This window comes from Hibiscus syriacus, unplaced genomic scaffold (assembly GCF_006381635.1).
Source record: "Hibiscus syriacus cultivar Baekdansim isolate YM2019G1 unplaced genomic scaffold, ASM638163v2 tig00111166_pilon, whole genome shotgun sequence".
NCBI classification, from domain to species: Eukaryota; Viridiplantae; Streptophyta; class Magnoliopsida; order Malvales; family Malvaceae; genus Hibiscus; species Hibiscus syriacus.
Genome location: NW_024063008.1, coordinates 1,975,823 through 1,984,491, shown reverse-complemented (window position 1 = coordinate 1,984,491; position 8,669 = coordinate 1,975,823). Strand labels below are relative to the sequence as shown.

Genomic DNA, 8,669 nt, shown 5'->3' with positions numbered 1-8,669 from the left:
AAAGGTGTCATTTATGCCAGTTAGATGAAAGGCTAAGTGCCTTTGAAGCCTAACTGTGCATTTGATAGAAAGGTGTCATTTATGCCAAATAGATGAAAGGCTAAGTGCCTTTGAAGCCTAACTGTGCATTTGACAGAAAGATGTCAATTATGCCAGTTATATGAACGGTTAAATACCTTTGGATAAAAGAATAAAGGGATTATAATGTATTGTGATATGAATTGTGCATAATTGATATGAAGGTATGATATAAATATATATATATATAATTTACAACAATGCATAACTAGTATGAATGGATGTTATAAAGGAAAATATAAACTTAACATAATGGGTATGAAAGGATGCCCAAATGAAAATACAAAAAAGTGTATTAACAGTATTTAAGGTGTCACCATAATGATAATAAAAGATATATGTTCAAGTGGCACCTTGGTGCAATACATGTATAGTACTTTCACAATTAATGTACACAGGGCAAATAAAGAATAAGAGGGAAAATATACAGAATGATAGGTGTGATGGGCATACTAGGAATAATTTCCATGATGGTATGAAAGAATTATGGTTTAACTGAGAAGGGCTTAACTGGTCCTTATAAATGATGCAATTCAATTCTTCATGCAATATTCATACGATACTGTAGTATAATTGTAATATCTTTACATTATTATGTATCACTAAGTAAATACTTAACGTGTGTTGATTTCACGCGTAGGTAAAGACAAAGATTAGTTGCGTAAGGAGTGCAGCAGTAGCAGTAGCTTTCATCAATTAAAGGTTGACTCATCAGTAACATTATGACAATCTTATTCATTTTGAGAACTTAGTTGGCATTTTAATTAAACTATGGTAAATATTTTGTAAGGTACTTAAGTGATAGTTTTAGTATGTTGATTCCATGAATATCATATTTGGAGTTGTTCAAATTGAAACAAAATTTTACGGGTTTTCAAAGCACAAAAAGTTTTATAAAGTGATGTGACATCCGTATCTCATGTACAGAAGGGTATACGGGAGATGGATGTTACAGCACCTACGCTTCGGCTAGGATAAGACCTTATGGACCCAAGGTCTCCCTTAGGTTGGCATGTACACCCTTTGGGGCCTAAGGTAAGTCTTTATGGATGCAGTTCTGGGAAACTACATATAGTGTTCGATTGGAGGGCGATTCTGAAATTTTAAACTAAAAACACTACTGACGTTTTCATAATTTGGAATTGAACTGATTTTGAAACCTCTACATACATTTCATGACCTTATTGATGAACTGATTTTGAAATCTAAACTATATGTTTTATTTCTGCACTGTTGGAACACATTGAGCTCCCTAGCTCACTCCCCCAACTTTATCTTTTCATATACATTTTGATAGGCGACCTGTACCTGACACTTGAAGGATAGTCACATTCGTACTGTACCTTTTGTTGTAATGTTTTTATATTCCGATTTGCCTTTATTTTAGGTGACATGTGCCTATATTTTGAAAATGTTGGAATATTTTATTTTATTTAGATTTTACGACTTTAATTATATGGAATTGAATTTTAATGTTATCAACTATATTTTTAAAGATATTTATTAGTAATATGGTTTACATTATTGAAAAATATTTTGGAAAATTTTTATCGTAATCCACTAGATCTAGTTGTGACGCATAGGTCGAGTCTAGGGGGTTACACTAGGTACCTAGTGTCATTCCAGCTGCCTCTAGTTGCCATAAGTCTATAGCTCAGCTTCCAGCTCCTTAGCTACTCTCCAGCTAATGTCAGCTACTCTTCAACTCCTTTAGCTATCCTTTAAGTCCATTGAGCTCCCTTAAGTGTTGGTGAGCTATCATTCGATGTTCTTGATCCCACGGGTTGCCAAAGATATAGTAAGTTATCCAAAAGCTATCATAATCATCATTGGCTTATTGTGCAACTATGTATGATAAGAAAACAATGAAATAAGTAATAGAACTTATGAAAATGAATGAAATAGATGTTTCCATGAATGAATGAGCTAGATAACAATCCAATGAGCTAACAAAAACATAATATGAGCCAAGTATAAATGCATAAACATAATTCATACTAAGTAAAGATGTGAATGCAAATATGTTAAGCATATTATATCATGATAATGCCTAACATATAGATGTATAAGGTAAGATAGAATATGCAATGTAACATGATATAGAATATGCAATGTAACATGATATAGTTTATCATACTAACCATAACATGACATGAATGCAATGCAATGCATGATAAAGCAAGATAAACATAATATATGCTTCATGAAATGATGAATATGCAAAGTATTGAAATGTAACTTAAGTGAATAGAATAAGAGATAGAAAGAATGTTCCCTAATCCTTCAACTTATGCATGGTTGAAGATAGCAAGATGAAAAGTAGTAGATGCAGAAGTAGGATCAAATCAATTAACTTGGCTAACTCAAAAATGTTTTTACTTGATTTAACTTGATTTGATCAAATACTCACTCTTAATTGCCTTATTCTTCTGGGAACGTTGTTTAGAGAAAAAAAATTAAAAGTTAGTAATTGAGTCTTGACTTTTTTATATAATATATTCAAATTTAATTTCTCAAATTTTGAATAATTGTTTAAAAATATTTGCATTGGAGCCTAAAACTACATGTATAAATGAAGAAATGAATATTTGAAGAGCATAGTTGGAATTTGCTTAAGTTATGTAGTTGTTCCATTTATTTTTCAAGTGAAGTTTCTTTGTTTAGAAATGGACCATGCTGGCTCGTCATGTTCAAGTCTTCTCAATTAGACCATGTTAAGCTTGTACGAGGCATTCAGTTAGCCAACTTTTCTTAAAACATAATATTATTTAACGCAAAACAACGCCAATCAACATAAACGAGACCTTGCAGCAGAGAACCATTAGTTCTTATTGAACACGGTGGAATCCTGCATCCTAGAGAGTGCCTTTTCTAATTGGCTCCACTTCTGCTCCAATGTCCCAATGTATCCAATGGACATCCTAATCAGGCCCGGTGAGATGCCGATGCTACTGCCGGAGCAGGACATGAGAGTCTCGTAGTAACCCAAGCTAACTGCCATGAACCCAAACTGAGTGTAGTTCTGCAAGTGGTGCATCAGCCTGTTGGCTCTTTCTTCAGTTTCCATGTCGACACAAAGAAGCCCACCAAGACCGTATTCCTTGCCGGCCATGGATTTGAGGAGCTGGAGCTGTGGGTGATCCTCGAGGCCTGGGTATATGACTTTGAGGCCGAGTTTCTTCATCCTAATGGCGTGTTCCATGGCTCTGCGACAATGCTCCTTCATTCTCAGGCCCAAGTGAGGAAGTCTTTCGGACAGTTCGAAGGCGACTTTGGCGTTCATGGTCGGGCCTAGAAGCATCAAGGCACCTTGATGGAGATCCATCATTGAGTTCACCAGGCTTGCGGGGCCACAAACAGCACCTACCCACATGCATGATAATGATCTTTATCCGCTAGAAAACGAAATTTAACTATATATATATATATATATCATTGAGTAAATGAATTCCGACTAAACTCAATTAAGTTGAGTTGATTTTTTATTTTGAGAATTATATATTTGAGTTAAATTGAATTTTTTAAAGGTATGATCGAGTTAAATTTATGATGAATTATATATATATAATTAGGTTAGGTTGAATGCAAGTTTTTACTTAAAAAATTCAAGTCTAATTTTAAGTTAGATAAAATCCTCTTAAGTCTATATCAAATCAGAAGCATGTAAAAAAACTTATCATGACCATTCCTATATATACTTCTTCCGTCCTATTAAATGTGTCTCTTTTAGTTTTTAAAAGTATTTCGTTCAAAATATCTTATAAGAAAAGTAAACATATAACAACACTTATGTTTCTTTTTCCTTACTTATATTTCTTTTATACCTATCCAAATAATCTATCAAATTTATCATTTATTTTTTAGAGATAATTTTATTATTTTTCTTGATCAAATATACCTTTTAAGATTATGTGGATAATAAATATAAGACTAAAATTATGGCACATGAGAATTAGTTGTGACACCATTCACAAGATATGTAGGCACCCACAACCACAAAAGCCAAACTTTGGCTTAACTGCATTGTACTGAGGGTCTGTTTGTTTGGTTGTAATTGATTTTCTGAAAAACCAATTCCAGAAAACCAATTACATTATTTGGATGCTGCATTATAAAATGTTTTACACTGTTTGGTTAGTTTTCCTGAAAACAATTTATGAAATCTGTTTTTTTTAATATATATTTTTATATTTTTCTTGTTATTTACATTTTAATTTTTTTAAGTTATTTTATAAAATTTTGAAATGCAATGTTTTATTTGTATAAGTACATGAAATTAAATTTGTAGAAAACATGTAGGTTTAATAATATAATGTTGATAATGTATTAAAATATATTATCAAAGTATATAATTAAAATTACATCATTATTAAAACAACAAAAATAATAATATTTTCAAAGTCTTGCCACTGAAGCAATGGCTTGTTGGCAACAAGCCATCACACTTAACAATATCATATGATATAAAAGAGGCAAGCCAACCTCATACTCCATTGTGGTTGTGCACGTTGCGCTTAAACCAGCTGGTCGATGGTTCTATTCTGGTTGGCAGCAATGGTGATGCGCTTCAAAAGGGAGTCAACCAAGGGAGAAGACGCACTTGGGAGAAGCTTTCAGCTATGAAAGCAAACTGTGGCATTGAGCTTGCCCTTAACGAGTGTGTTTTGATTCTTAATCACATTCGTAGGCTTAAACGGAGCGCTGATAGAGCTGCTGCAGCCTCTGCTTCTTCTTATGCTTCATCTCATGGACCCACCAACATAGCTCGGTATCCGAATGTGGTGACGATGATGCTAATGCAGCTAGCATCCAATATCAAACAGCTGCTACTGAAGATCCCAGTAGTGCGTGCCTATGATGGTGATAATCAAGGTGGTGTTGTAGATGGTTAACTTCAAGATCAAATCTGATATATGCCAAGTTGACGGCTATTTTTGGGGCACTTCCCTTGCATATTTAATGTCAAGCTGAAGTTTTTTTCCCTAATGCAAAGAAAAAAAGAAAAAATTATGTTGAACCTGTTGCCATAAGTAACTAGCAAAGCGACTACGGTTCAACCTGCACATGAGTGCAGTGTGGGACTTGAACCTACTGCTTTTCCTTTTACTGCTAGATCAAGTTCTTATTTCGTATAGATAACAACATTAACATCAGATACTTATTTGGTTCATTTTTATGATGCTCATCTCTTTTTTCCCTTCCCCTATTTTGTTTTTCCATCATCCTAGAATGTATATCACTTTCAGTGTCATTTTTTGTTGCATATGTTGAAAATATTGCTTTGAAACTGCAAACTGTAGCTAAAAAGCAGATAAAAATGGAATACTAGTAGCTCAAAATCAAGCTGTCAAACAATCGAAATATAGATCCACATAACTGAACGTACCCATAAACATAATAGAATTAACAGAAACACGGAACTTACAAGTCGACGATAACAACCGGACTCCGCTTTGCGAGCGAGTAGAATCCAACGAATGGTAATCTGGAAATGGTTTAGACTCTAAAAGCTGAGTTCGACCTGCACATGAGTGCATTGTGGAACTTGAACCTACTGCTTTTCCTTTTACTGCTAGATCAAGTTCTTATTTCGTATAGATAACAACATTAACATCAGATACTTATTTGGTTCATTTTTATGATGCTCATCTCTTTTTTCCCTTCCCCTATTTTGTTTTTCCATCATCCTAGAATGTATATCACTTTCAGTGTCATTTTTTGTTGCATATGTTGAAAATATTGCCTTGAAACTGCAAACTGTAGCTAAAAAAGCAGATAAAAATGGAATACTAGTAGCTCAAAATCAAGCTGTCAAACAATCAAAACATGGATCCACATAACTGCACGTACCCATAAACATAATAGAATTAACAGAAACACAGAACTTACAATTCGGCGATAAGTCGAAAACAACCGGACTCCGCTTTGCGAGCGAGTAGAATCCGACGAATGGTAATCTGGAAATGGTTTAGACTCTAAAAGCTGGGTTCCCCTAAAAGTTGAGTTCGACCTCTTAAATGGTAATCTGGAAAACATATGGATACCAGTAAACAACGAAAAAGACAGAAAATTCATAAGCATGAAACTATAAATGGTAATAAAAATGGGTTTTAAGAACCAAAAAGATCCCAGTTGAAATGTCGACCTCGGTGGTTACCGAATCAATCACCGCATACAGAGGGAAAATGGCAGTGAGATTGATACATTTTAAAGAGATTTACCCTTGGAAATCAAAGAGGAAAGCAAAAGGGGAGGAAGAGCATTAGGGATTCGAAATATTACCTTAGAATCCTAGAGTTCCTCCCTTGATTTTGCTGGAAAAATCTGTTGATTTTGTTGTTGGTGACAAGAAGATGATAGTTGATCGGAGAATGAAGGAGATCAAAGGCAAAGAAACATGGGATGCAGTTGGTTCGTAAAATGAATTCTCTATTTTTTCATGGTAAGTTATTTTACGGGCTAAAAGAGTTTATTTTACGTTGACCGTAATTGATTTTACATTGACAAAAGATTTTTACGAAAACCAAACACGGTAATTGAGGGAAAACCAATTCCGTAATTGGTTTGCTGAAAACAAACAGAGTTTAACTTTCTAAGATTCCAATTCTCCATTTAATCACAAGACCACACGTGATTGATCAAAACAAAACAATGAAGATTTGTCTGGCACGTGTTCTAAAAAACTGAGAAACACACGACAAACCTGCAATAATATCGGCCCCACCGCTGATGAACTTGGAGAAACTATGAACAACTACATCAGCTCCGAGCCGAGCCGGGGAAAGAACCATTGGGGCGAAGGTGTTGTCCACAACCACCGTGGTTCCTTTTTCGTGCCCGATTCTGCTTAGTTCCGGAATGTTGGCCACGGTTAGTGTGGGATTCGACATCGACTCGAAGTACAAGACTTTGGTCCTTCCTTCGACGATGGCATTTTTCACTGCTTCGAGATCGTTGATGTCGACAAACGTGGTCGTGATGTTACAGGCTCTGGGCAAGAAATGCGTTAGAAGTGCATGGGTGCCGCCGTAGAGCGTCCTCGATGCCACCACGTGCCCGCCGCTGCTGCAGAGTTGCAACAGCACGGATGATATAGCTGACATACCTGCCATCACGAAACCAAATCAATTATTAACGGCAACTTTTTTCTTTTTAACAACATACGAGGGAGGATTAACTAATTACCGCTAGCGGTGCAGTAGGCAGCTTCGGTTCCTTCGAGAGCTGCCATGAGACGGCCAAGATTCTAGACGGTGGGGTTGAAATGACGGTTATAGATGAAGAAATCACGATCGGGACCGAGTTCACCGGCGAACATACGGCGCATGCTTTCAGGTTCCATGACGGTGAAGGTGGCGGAGGCTTCGATGGACATGTTAACGCCACCATGCTCACCGAATTCATGGCGGGCGCTGGCTAATGCTGCGGCAGGGTCGCTTTCCGTTGCCATTGTGGGCAACATTGATTTCTTTGTCACGAAAACATCATCCCCATCAAAGTCATCGGCCGCTGTACCTCTTTTCTTACCGGCGAAAACATGACCACGGCTCTGGGTTCCTGCCATAGTTAATTGAATACGGATAACCAAATATTGATATGAGAGTGAGGAAATTAACGAGGGTTTTGTGAAGAGAGGTGGAGGATTTGAAGCTATATATATAAAACAGAGAATTGAACTTTGTTTAGAAATTAATTAATTTTGGCATATATGACAATTAAAGATCTGACCTGGATTTACCTGAATTATCTTAAAACAAAATACATTGAATCCAGTCACGTTTTTTTATTACATTTTTTTTTCTATTTGGGAAACAAAAATGACGAGGAATTTCTCTTTTCCTCTCTAAGATTGGAACTTTATTTATTTGAAAATTCATGTTGTAATTATTATGTCAAATAACCAAATCAGATGGATAAGTGATTAAAAGTAACGAATTTGCCTCTTTGGTCGTATGTTAGTCATTTGGTGGGTGGATAAGGCAAAGGAGATAGGTCTAAATTATCCATATGATTCATACAAGAGAGATTAATCAGCAGAAATTCTATATATGATTCGAACTTTCTTAGGGAAGATTCAAGTTTTGTTTTGGTAAAATGGAATGGGAGGCGCTCGTATTTTTCAAAAAAAAAATCAATGTAGTTCTCATCATTTTTTTCATCTAACGTATCCCTCAAACCTAAAAAAATAAATCCATTGTGATCCTTTGACCAACGGTTTTCGTCGTTGAACGTAATGATGTTAATGTGACACTTCACAATGTTGACATGACAGTCCACGGTGTCAGGTGATGTGGCAGATAAGTTAAAAAAATTATCGAGTTTGAGGGTTAAATTAGGGTTTTTTAAAGTTCAAGGGATTATTTGATTTTTCAAAATTAAATTTTAACTATAGAAATTTGATTCATTTGAAAAGTTGGATAATTTGGATTGTGGGTGATATGCTAAAACTGAAGGTACAAATTATATAAAATGTTTAAAGATTGTGATGAAGGAAATGAAAGAATTTGTATAAATAGATTGGAAACAAATAAAAACATAAGTTTAATATCAATTTATTTTTTGATTTATTTTATTTAATTATCGATTGAATA

The 8,669-nt window shown here is 35.2% G+C and overlaps 1 long non-coding RNA gene and 1 pseudogene across 1 annotated transcript; both read right to left on the bottom strand.

The window, feature by feature from the left end:
* Nucleotides 1–2,847: 2,847 nt before the first annotated feature.
* On the bottom strand, nt 2,848–7,680 carry LOC120155160 (annotated as a pseudogene).
* LOC120155161 lies at nt 4,487–6,551 on the bottom strand. The gene is made up of 4 exons (XR_005518948.1): nt 6,361–6,551; nt 5,968–6,103; nt 5,504–5,599; nt 4,487–5,060 (listed from the first exon to the last, which is right to left on the bottom strand). It is a non-coding gene; the product is annotated as an uncharacterized LOC120155161 (long non-coding RNA).
* Nucleotides 7,681–8,669: the final 989 nt, after the last annotated feature.